This window comes from Python bivittatus, unplaced genomic scaffold, assembly GCF_059951505.1.
Source record: "Python bivittatus isolate LINGU-HERP-01145 unplaced genomic scaffold, Pbiv_v1 ctg000700_np1212, whole genome shotgun sequence".
NCBI classification, from domain to species: domain Eukaryota; kingdom Metazoa; phylum Chordata; class Lepidosauria; order Squamata; family Pythonidae; genus Python; species Python bivittatus.
Genome location: NW_028277098.1, coordinates 96327478 through 96345874, shown reverse-complemented (window position 1 = coordinate 96345874; position 18397 = coordinate 96327478). Strand labels below are relative to the sequence as shown.

General features: G+C 41.7%; 1 protein-coding gene across 1 annotated transcript in view; it reads left to right on the top strand.

The window, feature by feature from the left end:
* Positions 1-11634: 11634 nt before the first annotated feature.
* Positions 11635-18397, top strand: part of RBBP8NL (RBBP8 N-terminal like) — a 52008-nt gene continuing 45245 nt past the window's right edge. The window contains exon 1 of the mRNA XM_025170720.2: positions 11635-11770. The gene's annotated coding sequence lies outside the window, so the exon portion shown is untranslated. The remainder of the gene's footprint in view (positions 11771-18397) is intronic.

The following is an 18397-nucleotide window of genomic DNA, read 5'->3' as shown; positions in this document are numbered from 1 at the left end:
CCATCTTAACTGTTTTGACCTTCTTCCACCAACCACCATCTTGAAATGGCCATGATGTCAGATGGTCACAGGAAAGACCGGGAATCCTCTGCACAGCTGGAAGACCAGCGGTGTTCCTTCCCCTTCCCCTTCTCAAGGGGGCGTTGTAAAGTACCTTGTTCCACAAATTATTTTTTTTCTCTTTCTCCCTCCTCTTCTTTTCCTTTCAGGTCATGTATTTCAGAGGGAAAGGCTGAATCAATGACTGGTTTGCTGTTGAGCTCTGGCATTTGTTGGGGGCGCCTTTTTCAAACAAAAAGGAAATTAAAAAAGGGTGCAGATAAATTGAGAAAAATAAGCCCACCTTATTATTGGAGTAGCTACCTTGCAAGAACGTTCTTCAGGAGGGGTTATACTATCACCTCTTTCAAGCCAACTGACATAACCCCATTCTTGAAGGAAGAATTCACCATCCCTCAGTTCAAGGGACCTGGGCAGATCAAATAAACCATGATGATGCAGGTCCCTGGGTTTGCTCCTGACTAGGTTAAGCATATTGTGTGACCGCAACCAGAATGTTGTGTCTTCCTGCTGACCCAGCACAAATGTATGATTCCCAGAAGAACAAGGTTTTGTGCTAATCTAAGATAAAGGTCTGATTTAGCTCTTTGTCATTCATTCCTGGGCTGTTTCTACAAATCAAGACAGTTTTGCATCGGAATTTCAAACTCTAGTGATTGCCAGATTCGGCAAGATATTACTCTGTCTTTTTCTTTAGCTACCACTGCTGAGCTATCAAAATGGCAAGAGGTGGGAATAAGTTGCTGATGCTACTAGTATTTCTGTAATGCAGAATGTTGCAATTTTTTTTTCTTAGGACCAGTGCAATTCTATTTGTTTTTTGACCTTGCTCCTTCAAATACAGCCCCAACATACAGCTTCATAACGTTTATGCCCCTGTGTACTGAACACCACAACTGATGAATTGCACAGTATTTAAGAAAAGAACTTAATTATCTTGACTTCCACGAACCATCTTTTCTCACCGTTTGCAGGAATGGCAAAGTAACCCAATTAATGGCATGGACTATAATTACCCACAAAAAGAAATATTAACATTAAGGGCAGGTGGACCCCCCAAAGACACAGCACACTCAATGCAGGTCCACACAGACCACTTGGAAGGACTCTGGGAGCACCTTTTCTGACTTACACATTTTATTAAAAAGCGTCAGCTTTCGTAAGCTGCGGCTCACTTCATCCGATGCGTAGAGCGACTCACAAAAGCTGATGCCTTTTAATAAAATGTGTGAGTCAGAAAAGGTGCTCCCAGAGTCCTTTCTAATTTTTGGCTACCACGGACTAACACGGCTCTCCTCCTACAGGGCCTTCCTAGACCACTCGCAAACTTGGTTGGTTCAGAAGGCAGCAGGCCGCTGGTTGACTGGTGTTGATCTCTGCGAGCATATTCCAGCTATTTTGCAGACCCTGCATTGGTTGCTGATAAGTTCTGGGGTGCTAGTTTTGACCTACATAGCCCTAGATGGCTTGGATGCCTACCACTACCAAGAAGATGCCCTGAGTCACTTGTGATACCCCACTTCCCTGAGATGAGGAAACCTGGGCTCAGAAACTACTGATTTTTCCTTACCCCACCCACATTATGGAGCAGCATCCCTCTAGAATAGCGTTTCTCAACCTTGGCAATTTTAAGATGTCGGGACTTCAACTCCCAGAATTCCCCAGCCAGCCAGGCTGGCTGGGGAATTCTGGGAGTTGAAGTCCCAACATCTTAAAGTTGCCAAGGTTGAGAAACGCTGCTCTAGAAATTTGGCTGGTCTCCTGGGGGCCTTCTGGGGGTCTGCAGGGTGTGGCCCAAAAAGTCAAGATGTGCTACCACAATGCAACTGAAGCTTCATCTCTCTCTTATTTTATTTTATTTTATTTTAATTTATTTTATTTTATTTTATTTTTTACATGTGAAAGAAGTCAAGAAAGCATCTAGGAGAATGCAAACAGAATTCCACCTTTTTTAAACATTTTAATTGCACATGAGAAAGGTCTTCCTTTCATGTCCGTTGGAAAAGGAGAATGTTCGCAGGAAAATACGAATCGTAATTTCTTTCCATTTTCTCCTGTTCACCAGATCTTTCTTCAGCGCACGATTCTGCACCCAAAAGAGCCCAGGTCCGTTCCCAAGAACCTCACTCTGGGTGGAAAGAAGTGCCAGTCTGAACTCTTGAACTAGATTGCAGAGAATCCCAAAATTAGATCAGGCGGGCTGATTTTGGTATCAGCAGCCAGTTTCCTGTGTTGTGACTTGGTAAATACAGGTTTAGTACATGTATTTGCTGACATAGCAGGTCTTTCTGCCCTGGCAGTTGACACAAAGGGTGGAACAGAGTTGCATTCAATTTCAGCTTCCCAACTGGTACATTTGGAGCAAAACAAACTGTTGCTCTGCCTTTCACATCCTGAAACTTTCTCACCCCCAACCAATGGGGTAGGGAGGGTCCATAGACAGACAATGCTCCCCTTTTTCTTTTCTTACACTCCCCCAGCTACAAGATTTTGAATGCTTTCTTTAGCATAATGCTACAATTCTGCCTGAGTTGTGCAGAATCGATCAGCAAGTATGTGCTGTTCCACCTGGCTTTGAAGCAGAAGGGCGCCCTCTAGTGGACAGTCATGCACAATCACCAGCAAAGTTAGGGGCGCCACAGTTGGGCATACAGGCCAGCAATATGCCTGTGAAATAGAGAGTTAGTGTATTTGTACATATTTGTGTATTTCATGGCCCCTGCCAATTGTATGAAGGTGGGCATGGAAGACCATGGACCTTACACTAATGAACAAAACTTTTCCTGCATTTTTAAAATTTAGTCCTAATGCAATGTTAATGATTTTCAAATGTCTTGCAAAGAAGAATGAAATGTTGATCAAGTTCTCCTTGTGTGGAAACTATTCTTACCGCGGATGAAAGAGCCAAAGGGTTTGTCTGAATGTCCTGTCTTTCATTGCACCATCAGCTCCCTGGAGTTCTTAAGTTTTTTGGATTCATTACATACCCTGGGAAGACATCAAAATATCTTGAAAGAATTCACCTTTCAATGGATCATTTTCAGATTAGGCTATATAGGCAGGCAGGGAAGCACCAGAAGGATGGGAAGATCCCTCACAAAAAAGCAGCCCCAGCAATTATTCTGCCCATCATCTCTAACAGTAAAGCCGCTTTAAAAACACGAGAGAAATTTGAAAGAAATTCTCAAGATAATGAAAGAAAAGCATCTTTCGTAGATGAAAAGAACTTCAAACCAGGGCAGATTTCAGCCCAGGGTTGATAAAAACTCCCCAAGACAAGAAACAACAATTGAGAAAAAAGCCTCATTTGGGGAAAACAATTAATGAAAATCAGGAATAGCCTTTGTTGTAGAAACCGCTAAGAGATATACATCTCTCTAACTCAGTGTTTCTCCACCTTGGCAACTTGAAGAGGAGTGGATTCCAACTCCCAGAATTCCCCAGCCAGCATGGCTGGCTGGGGGATTCTGGGAGTTGTAGTCCACGCCTCTTAAAGTTGCTAAGCTGGAAAAACACTGCTCAAACTGCATCTCCTTTTCTAGGAACTTTTTGTAGGCAAGACTGCAAACCTTTCCCAAGAGAAGTAGCAACCGGGTAAGCACATGAGTGTTTACCAACCTGCTATTTAAATCAGGAAGCAACCTGAAAGATGTCTGTTCCATCCTGTATAACTGGCTGATGCGAGGACAACGCAACACGCAGAGCCAAGAGATTTATATCAGCCCATTGCAAAAGCAACAACTGGGAATTCCACTGCTATAATTCATCAAGGATGCATAGAAATGCAGCCTATGGCTAGCGTTTGAATAGGCCCAATTCCCAGCACTGACATCAAAAAGGCTTCAGACATTAATCCCATGGATTTTTATCTTGTGTGCGAGAAGAGCAGAGTTGGAACTGGTTTTAACGGGATTCCAGCTCAGGATGTAAAGTAACTGCTCGGACTCAGAATCGTTGAGGGTTGAACATTTCTCGCAAGTGAGAAGCCAAGTGATGTAAAATGGAATACAGAAGGAAAAAGGATCTTAGTCCTTGTGGCATATTGGAAAGTCGTACAGTATTCCTGGTGAAATTTTAAAAGCCGAGAAACATGGTTGAGTCTTAGCTCCTGTCTTAAAGTGGTCCTGTAGAGGCTTTTCAGGGTTCAAAAAGATGGTTTCTTGGGATCCCTAAATGTTTTTCTCCCCACTTTCTTGCAATTTACTCTAAAGAAAGTCAGGCCTCTACACAGTGAATCAGTGTTTCTCAACCTTGGGATCTTTAAGATGGGTGGACTTGAACTCCCAGAATTCCCCAGCCAGCATGGCTGGCTGGGGGATTCTGGGAGTTGAAGTCCACCCATCTTAAAGTTCCCAAGGTTGAGAAACACTGAGTGAATGCTTGTTTTCCCATCTGGGAAATCTACTAAGAAAATATATACCTTTACTTCTCTCAATGAGAGGCAACAATGATACTGATATAGAGACAGGAATACAGAGGTGTAAGACTAACTCAGAACAACACTTTACTATAGTACTGAATGGGATTCTCCCCTTTATCCTGCCAAGAGGATTTCTCTCACTCACTCCCATCTTAGAGTTACCTTGAAATGTTTGCTACAGGTTGGACAGGCTTACATTTTAAAGGCACCCTGCACATTCAACAAGCCAACTTTTCCCCTTTCCTGTGCAGAAGGCCCCCAAAGCAACAGCTGGGTCTACGAAATTCTCTCTCTTTTTAAATTAATTTTTATTGGAAAAAAATGCAGAATAAAAAGCATTTAAAGGAAAAAGAAAAGAAAGGAATAGAATAAAGAAAGGAGAGAGAAAGGAAAGGGAGAGGGAGAAAAGAGAAAAACAAAATATAAAGAAATGGCTTCCAATCTTCTTTACAGTATTTATAAATATATTCAAATTTTATCCTCTCTGTCTAAGGTTACATCAGCTCCCTTCTTTCTGTAATCTACCCTTTTTAACCATCCAGCCCATAAATCACAGGAACATTTTTTTCTGTTTTCAGCAAAAAGTCCAAGGGTCTACAAAACTCTCTTGTAGCAGAGTTCTCCTTCCCCAGTTCAGTTGGGTTGATTTGATCCTGCTGGTTTGACTCTGCTTCTGGGTTGGATCTCCTCCATGTGGGCCTGTTTGATCCAAGCTGCTTCTCGGTTCTTCAGGACTTGATCACTTCCCAGTCAATCCACTGGGCATTTCTCTCCTTGGTGAGCCCTCCGGCCACTCTTTTCTTCTTCCTTTGTACTCCCAAGCTGTTCCTTCTCCCCAGTCAGCTGGAGAGAAGAGACGCTTCTGTTCTTCTCCTGTTTATTTTGCTCAAGAGCTGCTTTTCTTACTTTCCCTCAAGGAGAGAAGGACTTCCCAGTTTGGTTCTTTGTTTGTTCAGACCAGGGATGTTCATGGAGGGAGGTCAAAAATGTCAAGATGGTGGCCACAACCATGAGATGGAAGCCCCACCCCTTTTGTACATGGACCCCCTCCAAAGACCCCCTTGCTTCAGGCTATCTCTACCATGGATTCCTCTGGGGGTGGCTACGGGCAAGTGATGAGATGTGTATCATAATGTCACAAGGCAAGTTCCATCCTTTCCATCCTTAGGTACAACACTGCGGAAAGCGTTTTGTTGCAATGTCACAATGCACATCTCATCATTTTGGTGTCATTGGGGCTCTCTTCCCCTTTCTTTTTTCCTAGCCACATCATCCTTTTTCAGGCTGGGTCCCTGCTTCATACCTCTCTTCCCTGCAAGAGGCATCTGCAGGGGGATCCAAAAAGTCAAGATGGTGGCTGCGACCATGAGATTAACGCCTTGCCCCTTTTTCACATGCGTCACATGTGTGAAGCATGTTAAAAAGGAGCAGGGTGTCAATTGCACAGTTGCAGCCATCCCTGTCGATCCTTCTCTCTTTCACACCCATATCTCACCTACTTTTATACCCTCCTTATTCTTCTGAGTTTCAATTCTTTTTTACTTCTCAGGCAACCCCTTCTTCTCAGGAGGTCCCTAACTCCAGGTCCACTTTGTCTACCAGCATTTTACCTTTTCCTCTGATCTTCATCTATATATTTCCAGATGTTCCTATTGCCCCCATTTTTTTTAAGCAACAGCAACAGGTTTTTAATGCCTAGTTACAGACCCACACCTTCAACAACAGCAACAGCTTCCAGCTACCTCTAGTTACAAATCTTTCCAACCAGATTTTAACTTTTCCATTACCTACTCTTGGCAAACTCTGACCAGCTTCCATCAAACTTCATCTCCATTAATTCCTCTCCAAAACACTAGCAGTGAGTTGCGCCAATGCACCAGTATTTCCAGTTCTCTGAATATCTCCTTAAGACCGAGATCTTCTGGATGATCAGCACCTGCCAAATCATATGTTCAAAACAATCAATATGAAATTAGCATAACCCGCAGCACCCAAGGTAAGAGGTAAATGGCTAAGGCAACATCATAGGATCTCTGACTTGTGTATTTGTGTGTTGTGATGGAACTTGTGTCACAACAGCAGGACAGTGCTTAGTCCTTTTGATTAAAGCCATGATCCTGCAGATGTCTACAAACATAACTCATACCAACTACTGGATATAGCTTTTCAAGATTAGAATTTTAAGTTCTTTTTAAGGTCAGATTGTGTAATGGTATGTGGGAATGACCTTGGGAGACAGGAGGGAGAGATGCAGACTGGACAACTGCCATGTAAAAGATGTCTGGGCCCACAGAAGGAGGGAAGGTGTGAGAAGTATTTCAGAAGGGACCTCCCTAGTTTTCCAGAGAGTAAAGGGAAAAGAAGGGAGACATACTTTCACTCTTGCCAGATTCTGTTAATGTAACCTTACAATAAAGTTAGAGTAAGTCCTCATAGTTGTGCTTCTTGTCTGGATTGCTTACTTGGAGAGCATAAATCTCATTTTTATATATGTATTTGTTTTATAGCCTGCCTTTCAGTCTGGATGAGCAGAACAGCAGCAACATTTAAAAAGCAAAATACAAGAAGTGGAAAGCAGAGTGTGAATATTCAAGTTGATTAACCAAAAGCCAGACAGAGGAAATTCATCTTTAAACACAACTCCCGAGAAAGGGTATTCCATAGCTAGCGTGTAGTATAGGAGAAGGCTTTCTCCCACAGGCAGAAGGATTTATTTCATTATTTAATTGATTTATAGGCCACCCAACTCTATCCTTTCTCTGGGCAACAGACAACATGAGACAATTATCATATAATTGTCATGCAAAGCAAGCATCCAGAAAAAGAACACCCAACCTCAGCTAGTGGCCATATAAATGGATAAATCAATAAATCAAGCATTTCACAAGGGTTCCACCAATCACTGTAGCCCACAGGCCCCAAACTCTTCAGTTCATTGACCCCTTCGTGAAGTTTCAGAAAGTTCATCGATCCACAAACATTTATTATATGAAAATAATTTAATAAATACTACTTTAACTAATAGTACTATGAATAATAATAATAATAATAATAATAATAATAATAATAACTAGACGACCCTGTGACCCATTGGTCATCCTTTGAGAGGAAGGTAGTGCAGTCTGATGTGACCAGAATGAACATTACATTTTAGGCTGACCATATTTCTTTTACCCAAATGCTGAATGGCCCCATGATCATCTAAGAACAGTATATATCATAAATAGAAAAATAATTGTAGTGGCAAATGAACTTCAATAATATGTCAATATTTACTTACCTAAACAGATAAAGAGAATGACCATGGGTGGGCAAAAAAGCAGTGGGAACGGGAGCAACTTCCAACTTCCTGCCAGCTTCCCCATTGACTTTGCCTGTGGGAAGCTGGCAGGGAGCATCAGAAATCACAATCACATGACCTCAGGGATGCTGCAACAGCCACAACCTTGCAAATAAGACTGATGTGAACGTCCTGAAAGTTTCAATTCCGCAGGAGTCATGGGTCCCAGATTTTTTACACATTCTTTAAGTTAGCGGATTTTAGGTATCTTGATTCAAAAATTGTTGCATATAATGCACTATTTGGGCTAACCTGAGGGTACAGACAAAAAGATAAACACAATGAGAGTTTTAGTAGTATATAGATCACCATCATCATCTTAGGGGTCGATATTTGGCCAAATTGGAGAATCGTCCTCCAAAGGTCTAGGGAAGAACCAGGTTTTAAGGACTCATTTAAATAGGATCAGGGTGGGGTGGCAGTGTTGTGATGCGACAGAAGATCCTACTTTCTGGATCCCATCTGGTGGAATCACCTAATCAATGGGACCAAAGCGTGCCAACTGCCCAATGGGATAGGATGGGTAGAACTTACGGAAGACAGACGGTTTCTTGATTAACCAGTTCCTATTCCATGAGGATGAGATGGGTGAACCTTTGACAACAGCAGCATTTACAGAAGGATCTCTCCAGCAAATCTTAATGGCCAGACATGAGAGGAGAGTTTGTCTATTTCAGTGTTTCTCAACCCCAGTGACTTTAAGATGGGAGGACTTCAACTCCCAGAATTCTAGAAACGCTGGTCTATTTGCTTGTTTACTTATTTATTTAGGAAATGCATCTAGCTGCCTATCTTAAGCACATTAACTCTGGCCATCCCACAATGCAAATGATAAAAAGAACAAAAATAATAAATTCAAAAAGCAAGGAACCTTACATGTTATCCTCAATCACAGATCCACCTATATCGGGCTCTACTAACAACCCAGCCCTAATGCCTGTGGGAAAAGCCAGGTTTTTGCAGCCTTCCAGAAGATCAATAGGGCCAGGGCCGTTCAGATCCCAGGTGGTGGAGAGGCTGTTCCCCAAAGCAGGTGCTACACAGAGAAGACACCCAGCTGGCTTCAGGCCTCAGGCAGGATTAGAACTCACAATCTCACAGTTTCTAGTCTAGAGCTTTTAATCACTATACCAAATCAGCTCTGACAAGGAAAAAAAATTAATGCCAACACTTTATACTGTGCCCACTAAGCAATTGACAACCATGTTAAGGGTTCCATATCTGGGTTGGGATGACCACTTCACGGCTGCAAACTTTTTTCCTGCTATCCAGCTTGATTTCTGGAGCCCGGATCTAGTAGTCCTAAACCATCTCCATGGATCCTCTAGGCTAGGGTTTCTCAACCGTGGCAACTTTAAGATGGGTGGACTTCAACACACGGGCATGCTGGCTGGGGAACTCTGGGCATTGAAGTCCACTCATCTTAAAGTTGCCACGGTTGAGAAACACTGCTCTGGGCCTATACCTTGCATCAGTTAAACCAGCATCACCGAGGAAGCCAATTGCAAAATGCCACTTTGCATGTTTGCTTGGACTGCTAGAGAGAAAAATTATTGTAGAACAGTAGGATGGCTCTTCAGCAGCTGGAGCAAAGAAAAATATCAGACTCCTATCCCACTTAACCAGACTTCTGCTTCCGTATGAAGTTTCCCTAAAAGTTTCTATCAAGTCTGAACTGTAACTGTAATTGGGAACATGCACCCACTATTCTAAGATCCTTTGCCATGTTTTGAACCTGACCCTGGAGTTCATTTGATGCTTGCTCTTTTAACAGGGGTGTGTGCAGGGTATGGTCAAAAAAGTCAAGATGGGTGGCTGCACATAAAAAAGGAGACAGAGCTTCAATTGCACCATTGCAGCCCCCATCTTGCCCAGTCCCTGCAGATACCTCTGTACCCTCAAAACCATCTCTCGTATCCCAAATCTCCTTTGGCAACATGTCACACATCTCCTCTAGGATCATGTTCAGGACTCTAAAACTCAGTGCATTTTTTATACTTTGGTACCAGGTGAAAAGAATTGGTTTTGCATCCGATGACGAAAGAAGGCAAGGACAGGCAAGTCTACAAATGCCAGCCAAACATTATGGGAGTTAACATGTAATCCACTTTGATCACTGATTCTGCAAGTCAAGCAGGTATCTGAGAAGCATGCGCTCCATATGTTAAATAATCCGGGCAACGTGATATGTGTATGTGTGTGAGAGAGCCGTGGCAACACTTGATGATATTTGGTCTCACCCCCACCAGGTCCACACATCTGCTCTTTTCCCCATCTGTCGCTTCTGTATCTATTTCTCCCCTTTCTCCTCGTAGACCTCAACAGAAATATGCAAGAACCATTACCCAGGCAAAGAGAGCTGAAACATTCTTTACATCTTGGGAAGCAAGGTAACATTTGGAAGTCGTTCAGGCAAACACCTCCCTGATTCACTGGGTTATAAGAGGGAGGGGGGTACAGCACAATCAGACTTGCAAGGTTCTATGATCATAGCCTGCCTACATCAAGCAGAGTTCTAGTCTTCCTGCAGAGTTGATTTTCTGGTCTGGTCTACCTAGTAGAGCTGACACTCCTTTTCAGAATGCTCTCAGCCAGTCAGGAATCAAGTAGAGTAGGTATGGGCCACCAGAGCCAATGCAGACACTCAGATTTGGCTTTATTGCTAACACTACCTAAAACAAACAAAGCCAACCGTGAGTGAAGGCCAAACAGCCAAGAATGCTTCCATTCTTTTTTTAAGCAATTCATGAACAGGATTAGTCTGAGCCGAAAGAATGGAAGCAATTGCCCTGGGGACTTGATCCAAACTATGTCTCACTATTTGAAACCATCAGAGAAATCAATACTTTCCATTTAAGGTAGTGAAACTAGTTTGTGTTTTCCTATAGTCTCCTGTTTACCAGGCCATTTCGTTCAAGAGACAAAAGACAATAGAGAACAATCAGACCCCCTGCCCTCCTTAACATCTTAAAAAAAGGCCCTGAAGGTGAAAGATAAACAAAAGTTATGTCATAGAAAGTCATCTCATTAATGGCCACTATGTAAGTTACAGAAAAAGTTTGTACTGCTTCAGAACTTAGCAAAATGTAGTATTCAAACTGAGAGGAAGGAAGGAAGGAAGGAAGGAAGGAAGGAAGGAAGGAAGGAAGGAAGGAAGGAAGGAAGGAAGGAAGGAAGGAAGGAAGGAAGGAAGGAAGGAAGACATTTCAGTGAGCCTTCTTACATTTCTAAAAGAAGACCTTTTTTGCCTGAGAATTTTTCCTGTCCAAATTTGTGGTTGGGGCTCCAAATCACGAAAGAAAAACTGACAATTGGTAAGCTAAGCATTAAACAGCCTTCCTGAAATGCTAATTTAGAATGATTCCCTAAACATCAAAATTGTGAGGGGTTAATTCAACTGGGTAGGTGTATCTCCCTCTTGATGCTTTATCGATAAAAACTGAAATTACATAAAAGGAAACCAGACTGATGATGATCAATGGTTTACAGTGAGTGGGGAGGTGGGGGGAGAGGAAGTGGCAATTGTTTTGTTAATATGAGTATCTTTGATCAACAACACTGAGCTATAATTATGGGAATACAATCCAATCTCTATGTGGACTTTGAGGAAGCCTTGTCTGACCACTTCTTTGTATTATAGTAAGACTGGTTTGGCAGCTTCAGCTTCAGTGAACCTCCTTTCAGCTGCTGGGTTAAAGAAATGCAAACTGGAATAACAGGTTGGACCGAAATGCAAAAAAAAAAATAAAAAAATGGCTTATTGTCTGCGCAGATTTACCCACACTGCCCTTTCTTACTATCTCTGCTGCATTTCCTAGCATGACTTGAAAGAGTGACAAAGCTGCAGAAATCAGGAGGGAGAAGAAAAAGAAAATAAGAACGACTGAGAAAAAGAGAGAGGTGGGGGGAAAGAAAGAGAGAGGATCGTGAACAGGATGCAGCAGTTTGATGTGAGTATTGCTACAGCTTTAGGGATGAATTTTACCTGATAGCTTCCGGTACTGTATTGTCTTTAGCGTATGGCTTGGAGAGAAGGGGTTTTGTGACTTTAGTGTGAAAATATACCCTGGAAAAATGTTTGATGTGTGTGCCGGGGAAGCGTTCCCTGGCAATTAGAACTTTCTTTCATAGTCAGGAGCTTTTTGGAGATATCTGTATGCTGTACCTGTGAACAGTTTTACAGAGGCAATCTAGTATCTTTGAACCATGCCCATTTTCACTAGTACACATTGGTTGTGATCACGAATGGCCATTAGAAGCTGGATAGTACATAGGGTGATCTGCTCAGCCACCTATCTAGGGTTGTCTTCCGAATGTATTTGTAGGGTCAGCATCTCTCCTGAATGTTCCATTACTCATCTCAAATGAAATCATCGTTTTAAAGCTTCCCACCAACTCACTCCAATGTGCCCTGGAGAATACCTTGACTTTCTACTCTGCTGGAAAACAGATTAGGGGAAATGCAAACATTTGGCCTTAAGTAAGAAGCCGATCCTCAAAACAATACAGGTTGGGGCCAAAATTAATATAGCACCCTGCACTCTGGGGCTGTATGCAGGCAGGATGCTCAACCAGAGCTCTTAGACCTAGCAATTGCATTTATGCAACACAGTAAGATCACTGTTAACCTTGATTAGGCATCTTGTGGCTTCAACCCCTGCCCATTTTATTAGTTTGTATTTCAATAAAGTGTGCAGTGAGTGAGCTAATTCAGTAGTCAGATTGTGTTGTGTGAATGTAATCGTCTATACTTGGGTGAACGAATGAATCCAGCCTGCTTCCCATTAGATTGGAGGTGTCTGATTGAATCTTCAACCAGCTTCTTCACTAGGGTGGTGTGGGAACTCCAATCTAAGTACATTTGGCAGACGCCAGATTAAGAGAAACTGAGATGCAGGAGTGTTGCCATGCATGTGCCAAAGAAGTCAAGATGGTGGCTATGATGGCACCATTAAAACTCTGCCCATCTTTATGTACATCATATGTGTGATGCCCATACAAAACCAGGCAGAGCTTTGATCGCACCCTCCCAGCCACCTCCCTGACGTTTTTTAACCACACTCTGTGGGTACCCCTCCTTGGATGACTGCTGCAAAACGCTGACGTGCCAAGAGTCCATCTGAGAATACCAGGATCGGGTATTCGGAGAGACTCTAAACAAGGATATTCCTTCCATTGATTATAACCCTGATAGCTAAATGGTGTAATAACCAAAGCATGTCTGTTCGTTATTTTTTCCACTCCATGGAAGACAAATGTGCAAGAATTAATATGAACGATCTACTTTAGCCCAACTCAGTGCAAGGTTGTTGTGGTGACTTTTGCTCTTTTATTTGTTACTTGACTATCCATAGATAGTCATCCCAACATGCAAATCAGCCCAGCTGGAGGCACCTAACCAACCTTTGCTGATCTCAGAAAACTAAGCAGGGTTCTGTATGATTAGTACATGGACGGGAGACTACCAGGAAATGCCAGGCCTACTGGCTGGCCCAGTGTTTCTCAACCTTGGCAGCTTCAAGCTGTGTGGACTTCAACTCCCAGAATTCAAAATTTCCAGAAATTGAGGGAGTCCTTTGGCATTGCTCCAAGGGCTCTGATCATGATTGGTATAACAGTGGATTTCTTTTTCAAGCATTCAACTCCGATCTGCAAGTCCCAGTATTTTGTAATTTGTTTGGATTGCTTTATTGTTGTTGTTATTTGATGAGGGCACTTGGAAGTAGTTAGGTCAGCTTACAGGAAGGAAAGTAACTGGAAGGGAAGGGAAGGAAAAGCAAAGAACGTTTTGAAATCGCGACAAAAATATCTACTGAATTCATACTGAAAAAGAGAACATGGTGATATTTAGGCTGTCCAAGCAGCTTTCAGAAAAGTAGCAGAATGCCATTCTGGGTAAGCTGTCCAGACTGGCAGTTGGCATTTCATCAGCCTGCAGATCTCCATAAGTTGACGGAAGGAATCTGTCTGTAGCTGAGTGGTCCATGTCACCCATCCTACCTCAGCCTGCTAGCTGGGAACTCAGGGAACCTCAGTCCCAACATATTCTCAAGAGCATCTGGTTGGGTGAGATTGATTTACACTCAGTAAATCTCATTATTGCTTTCTGCACCGATTGGCGGAAGCTGTTCCAGCATTCAGAGCAAGAGCTTGTTTTCCAACCTTTTCTCTGAGATCCATTTTAGTGGGTGAAGAACACTGATCTACTTGAGTACAGGGCATGTCTTCTGTCGCTGACCAAGAAGACCCTTTCCTAGCAAGGACCCTGAAGTTTCTGGTGAATTCACAGATAGAGGCCATGGCAATTGTTTCCTCCCATCATTTGCCCCCAGGGTTGTTCAGATGTATACTTCCTCTGATCATGGAGGTTCATTAGCTATTATGCTCATAATGGCCAGAGGAATTCTTTTTCATTTCAAGATAATGGTATGCATAAGCCGCGCTCTTGGAGCCAACAGAAAGCTCCATTCATCTTTGCAATTATAATGGATTCCTGAATTAGAGCTCCAGTGCCAATCCCTTAGGGTTTACTGGACCTTACTTTCAGATTCAGATGCAACCGGTTATTCCACCTTGGTGTGTTAACACAGGATGAGTGCTTGAGAGAGGGAAAGGTATTGTTTTTTGCTGAAACGTTTTTACTTTGGATTTGAGACCGGCCATGCAACTTTGCTCCAATCTGCATTCTCGGATATCGTGAAGGCCAGATATTGCCCTGGTGCTAGAGGTAGTGCAGAGCAATAGCAGTATTGGGGTGGGGACCCAGGATCACCGAGTCTCTGCTCTACTCGCTTGGTGAGTTGATGCTGAAAGATGCCTTTATCTCCTGCCTTGGTGAAATATGTGTCTGTTTGCAGCAGGTCAGAGATGGGCAAGTGGCAGGCTGTATTCAGCTCATCTAATGTATGGGTCCTATTTATAAGAACTGGGAGTGCCCACAGGACACTATTCTTTCCAAAACTGGTGGCCCATCAGATTTCTGGAAGGAAATCTCCTGGGAATTGGATCGTGGATCTTTCTCTGGCTGTTCTTGAGGGCAATGACTTCTTCTCTGGCTCAGATCTTACCAGCCACAGCACCTCCTTGTCAGGGTGCTGGGAATGGATGCCCAAAGCATGATAACAATTCTGCAGAAATGAATGTGAATGACGAGGCTCCTGAAATAGCCAAGTGATTTGCATTAAGAAGGTCTCACCTGTAAAGCTGTTAGGCTCGTGGTATCTGCCAAAAATGGAAAGTAATTCATTCTATGTACAATTTACTAACAGAGTTCTGTTTAACAAGATTTATTAAGATGAAAGGGATGGGGTTACAAGAATTCCAGCAACTGAACCATTTCCCTTTTAGAACCAGTATATCCCAAATACATTTCATGAACTAGCAAACTGATCACAAAAGGGCTTGCAAGCGGGTACGGACCCAATCATCTCCTAAAACTCAGTCTGGGAACTGACTGTTGCAACAACCCGAATGGCTTGAGATCGGGAGACCTGAAGATTGATTTCTGCTCTACTCATTACTCTGTGCACTCCTTTCAGCATCAAAAACATTGTTCTATGTATTGACACTGGCTGTGGCTTGGTGCAATTAAGGCAGGAGCAGAACCTTCTCAGCTGTGGCTCCAGTCTGTAGAAGACCCTTTCCAGAGAAATGCTTCAGACCCAGATATTACACAGGTTAAGCTCCAGAGATGGGCACCTTTTTCATCCAGCAAGGGGTGGAAAGTGTTGCAGTGAGGTCACTGGAGACCCATTCTTCCCCCTTCTTCTTCAGATGGGGAATACTCTAAGTTTTTGTTTTTAATTATTTTAAGTGTCTTAATATACACTAGTTTTCAATAATGTACAGACTGAGAAATGGTTGCACAACCATTATTTGGAGTTTGGTAGTGATAGGGGAATCCAAAATGGGAATTGAAGGCTTCATGGGCTGATTATTAGTTTTATATTTATTTTATTTATTGTCAATGATGGGACCCAGGAGGAGAGCCTTTTGTACTGTGGCATCTGCCCTCTGAGGTCAGATTGACCCAGACCCTATTGACCTTCTGGAAAGGCCTGAAAACATGGTTTTGCCATCTGGCCTGAAGATCCTGTGGAGCCTTCAAAGTGACTGTATTGCTGGGGAAATTGAGTGCGCTGTCTGAAGGATTATGGGTTTTTTTAATGGTTTTTATTGTTTTTAATGTTTTTTTTTGTTATGCTTTTGGTTATTTTGTTGTATTTTTTTGCATTTTTAACTTTGTACACTGCCCAGAGTCCCATATGTGAGATGGGATAGACAAATAAATAAATAAATAAAATAAAATTAAATAAATAAATAAATAAATAAATACAATTTTAAGACAATAAGAATAAAATCAAGCAAAACATTGGTTTTTTTTTTTTTTAAATGATAAGATATTAAAAGAGATCTCTAAGTCACAGTACTGTACTAATTTCTGAGTTACTAAAATAATTCAGCAAATTGCCAGTTCCTAAAAACAAGAACAGTAAAAGACTTAAATGCCAATTCAGTAGTGGCTGTAATTTTAAGACAATGGGTTAATCTGTCTCTTAGATCTGTTTTCTTCCTCTCCTGTCCTCTGTGTTGATTTAGGATTTTTATAGCTCTTGTAGAGGTATTTGTTTACACTGTTTGGGGTTTTTCTTTTCCCTGGCCGTCGTTTTGGTTGGTTTGTTTGGCTGTTCATCTTGATCCTGATTATTTGATTGTTGTGTCTGTTGATTTTTGTGACATGTCGTGACGTATAAGCCAGATGGCAGCATCTAGCTAATCTTGGCCAAACCATGGTCAGATCTGAGTAGCAGTTGAAGGGGAGACCAGTAGGAAGTCCCAGGCCTGTAGGCCAAAAGCTGGTTCCCACTTAGTTATCAAGTGTCACACTGCACCTGAAGGAGCATTTACCTTTTTCCCTGAAAAGTAGGATATGGTTTCTTAAATAAATAAGACGTCATTGACAGGCTTTTGGCTTGCGGGTAAAATTTGTGTTAAACAAAAGTGCCGTGGCTTCTAAAACCAACCATTGCTTCTAAAACCAATGTATTCCTTCGGCGTTCAGATGAAATCAGAATTTTTCTTATTAGGGCTTATGGATAGTCAATTAGAAAGACTCATGGATGGTTGGTTTTATATACAGTAACTGGAGCAAGGTTATTGTATACACAAAGATGGAAGAATACAGAAATACCCACAATGGAGGAGTGGACTGTGGAGATGGTAGAGCTGGCAGAAATGGCTAAGTTGGCTTGTTTGATCAGGGAGGGAACAATAACTACCTTTATAAAAGACCAGAAACCCTTTATGGACTTTTTGCTGAGAATGGATAAAAGTGAACTGATGATTTCTGGATTTACCAATTAAAAAGGGCTGTATATGGGGAGAAGGGAACTACGTTATGTAATTTTGAAGGGGGAAAAGGTACTAAATATGTCTATAATTGCTGCAAAGAAGATCAGAAGTTGATTCTTCAAGTTTTTTTTTCCTTTTTCTTTTTTTTCTTGCTTTCTATTGTTTTCAACACTTTTTTCTTTCTTTCTTTCTTTCTTTCTTTCTTTCTTTCTTTCTTTCTTTCTTTCTTTCTTTCTTTCTTTCTCACAGTATTTTTACCTGTTTATCTTTTCACTTTGTAAAAAAAATTCTTGAATAAAAATTATAGAAAAAAAATAAAACCAGTGGATTGCTGCAGTGGAAGTAGGCTAAATGTACAGAGATGGACTCTTTGCAGGAACTGGAAACCTTTTTTGGACTTTTTGCAGGAAATAAAAAAGTATGAAATTACGTTGTATGGATTTGATGATTAGAATAATATGGGTTAATAGAAATAATGGGAGTTATGTTGTTAATTTAGAGCAAGAGTTTAATGTATATTGTTTCTTGTATCTGTCGCAAGGAGGGTCAGAAGTCAATCCTTTTTTTTCTTTTTTCTTCTTTTTTCTGCACTCTTGATCTTTACCATTCTCTTTTTTTCTAATTTCATCCTCCTTGTCCTCGTCCTCCTCGTCCTCCTCCTCCTTCCTCATATTAGTTCTTGTTAGTTTTTACTGTTCTTTTTTTAAAAAGTTTAATAAAGTTATTATTAAAAAAAGAGATGGGGTTTTATTTATTTATTTATTTGGAACAGTATGTCTTTGAAACAAAGTGACGTACGCTGAGACTATTGATCCAGCATAACAGTCAGTGTTGGATCAGGGCCAATCAATGCCATGAGCCAAAACATGGCACTTGACCTTATAAAATGCCTCTAAGTTAATCAAGGGATTCTGAGTAGTGATTGTGAAGAAGGCAGATGATGTTTAAAGAGGATGCAGAGGAGTTCAAACCAGTGCATTCGACTTGAGGAGTGTGGATCCCACATTGTTGCAATAAGATGTGTGCAGAAGCTGCAAGTGGCAAACTGGTTATTTAAGCCTTTTAAAACCAGTTTTCATACAATGAAACAAGAGGAACGAATGGACGGAATGAGCGTGTGAGTCCTTTGTGGTAGTCCAGACAAGAAACACAACAGACACCAGCTCTATTTTTATTGTAAGGTTACATTAACAGAATCTTGCGAGTCTGAAAGTATTTCTCCTCCT